Source organism: Electrona antarctica, assembly GCF_951216825.1.
Source record: "Electrona antarctica genome assembly, chromosome: 3".
Taxonomy (NCBI): domain Eukaryota; kingdom Metazoa; phylum Chordata; class Actinopteri; order Myctophiformes; family Myctophidae; genus Electrona; species Electrona antarctica.
Window position 1 is genome coordinate 26537406 of NC_136808.1, and position 2956 is coordinate 26540361.

The window sequence follows — 2956 nt, forward strand, 5'->3', positions numbered from 1 at the left end:
TTCGTAACACTTGCTATGGAATGCATCCCATGTCTATACGACTGTGGCTCAGGAGGTAGAGCAGGTCGTCCAATGATCCCGGCTCTTCCTGTCTACATGTTGAAGCGTCCTTGGGCAAGACACTGAACCCCAAATTGCTCCCAATGTGCTGGTTGGTAGTTTGGTACCTTGCATGGCTTCCGCCGCAATCGGTGTATGAATGGGTGAATGTAATGCACAATCTATGTAAAGCGCCTTGGATAAAGGCGTTATATAAATGCACCATTTACCATTTATACTGATTCTCAAATGATGGTCCACGGACTTAACTGATGTACTGACACATGTGGCCCTATATCTTGGGCGTGCCTTAAACTTTATCCCTAAACTTTTTTTTCCATATTTTACTATCTTGAAAAATATTTTAAAATAGTTCAACTAGCAGATCAACATCCATACATTATGGATATTATCGGCTATTTGAACTATTTTAATAATAGTAATAATAGTAATATATATATATAGTAAAAATGGCAAATACGTGCAAGATATAGCACATGATTATATGGGCACATTTCCTAATAATGATGACTCAATCAGGCAAGCTGGTACAATTCTCTAACTGCCTTTTCTGTGGAATTTATTAACCTCAGACTTCCCAGTAATTCTGATATCATTGACGCACTTCCACGGAACAGTGCACAGACTATACAAAATAAAATACAAAATCTTCACTTTGCTACATTGCTAAATGCATGGTCAGGGACCACATGCAATACCTCCACGGACCACCAGTGGTCCACGGACCACCTGTTGAAAACCCCTGCATTAAATGGACAAAAGTGGTTATATTAAAGACCCATAGTATATATACCGTACTGTAGGTCCACTGTTGTTTGTGGACTTTTGTTGTTGTTTTTGTTAATACTTTTAGTTTGACATAAACATTAATTAATCAATTAATTAATTAATCGATTGATTAATTGATTAATTGTTTGTTTGATTGATTGATTAATTTATTAATTCATAGGCATATTATGAAGAACCGGTTGTCCATGCAGAGCCACCAATCCGACCAATATCATGACATCAAGGATCTCCATACATGGGCATACAATGGGCAAAGACTAACAGACAGGTACAACCAGGTGGGACATTATAGCCTACATTTACAACTTTTATATTTGATAAACACACTTACTGGACATACATTTACAACTTTTATATTTGATAAACACACTTACTGGACATACATTTACAACTTTTATATTTGATAAACACACTTACTGGACAGTTCCTGCACTTTGCCCTCACTGACGGTCAGCCTCGTTTCTACAGCAGACAGCTGAGCATCATGAGCTGAAATACACGAGTATTAAACCAATACAACATGGATATGAAATCAATACAACATGATTATTAAACCAATACAACATGGATATGAAATCATTACAACATGATTATTAAATCAATACTACAACTGCAGCGAAGGTCCCAGCAGTGCATTCTTAGACTTTGTAGATATCTCTGACTGTTGTATGTGACTATGTGTGTGTGTGTTCGTGTGCGTGTGTGTGTGTGTGTGTTCGTGTGCGTGTGTGTGTGTTAACCCATTCAGGCCTGACGTCGAAATTATTATTTTTTTTTTCCTAAATCATGACAATTTTCGGAAAGATTTGAGGCACATTTTAACGATTTTTCAAAAATAGCAGACCTACAAGTTCATAGCGCGCCACTCGGTGGCGCGCTATGAGCTTGTAGATCTGCTATTTTTCAATAGCTAAATTATAACATAATGTTTAAAACACCAAAACGGGTTCCCGCCCCAAAATGGGTTAATGGTTAATGTGGTTAAACGCTAACGTGACATGGATGCGTTCCAGGTCTCAATGGATTAATAGTTAATATACTTTAAGTACCTAAGTAAAAGTAGGCTACTCACATTTTCCAAAGATTATCAAGCTTTTTCCAAAATAGCAGATCTACAAGCTCACAACTGTACATTGTAAGCACTTGTATAGTACTTGAGTAAATGTACTTAGTTACTATGCATTGATTGACAGGCTATGTATCACCAGCTGTACTATACTTGCTACAGTGCAGGGACATGGGTTGATATTAATGGTCTTAACTCAAAATCACACGTACATCTTAGATCTTTGGATTAAATCGGAGAGCAGACCCGTGCGTACTTGGTGATGTATATATATGATGTAAATATATATCTGTAGTGTAAAGAAATGCACGTTCATGTAATGTTAATTTACAGTGTTTCTTGTGTCTGGATATAGCTCAATAGGAAAAGCACTTAATTGTCTCTGAACCACAAGGTTGTGGGATCAAGTCCTGGCATAAGCAACTCAGCATTATGAGCAATCTGGCTCCCTGGGCTGCCCAATCTGGTTTACAAGAGCATTGTAAAAGATATAGACTTGTGTTCTTTGTAGAGATGTCCCGATAAGGTCCCGATCCGACACTTTGGCAGGTAAATAAAGTGTTGGGGAATGTGGAGTTTGCTTTCGAGTTGCCCAAACTGCAAGTGCACATTTGAGTGAGGAGTCTGCTATTAACAACATGAGATAAAATAAGTCATTTTCTTTTTTTTTTATTATAAATATTATTCTCTGTTATCGGTATTCGGTATCGGGATCGGATCGGAAACGAAAAAAGTTGTATCGGGACATCCCTAGTTCTTTGCTGTTGCTGCCCTTTAAATGGCCATGGCCATTGACAATGCATTGGGTGCTTGAAGTTATATATTTAGAAAACAAATTATTTCAATAATAATAAGTGTGCATGCCTCCCGGAATGGGTAGCATCCAAAGTTTCATCACTTAAGTTTTAAAAGTTAAATATCTAAAAAAACAACAAAACATTTCAAATATTCATGTACATCCGCACACAGTAAGATGAACATGTCAAAGTTTCTAAGTGAAGATTGTGTAGGAGTATAGTTATAGGTAGCACCCCCCGGAAG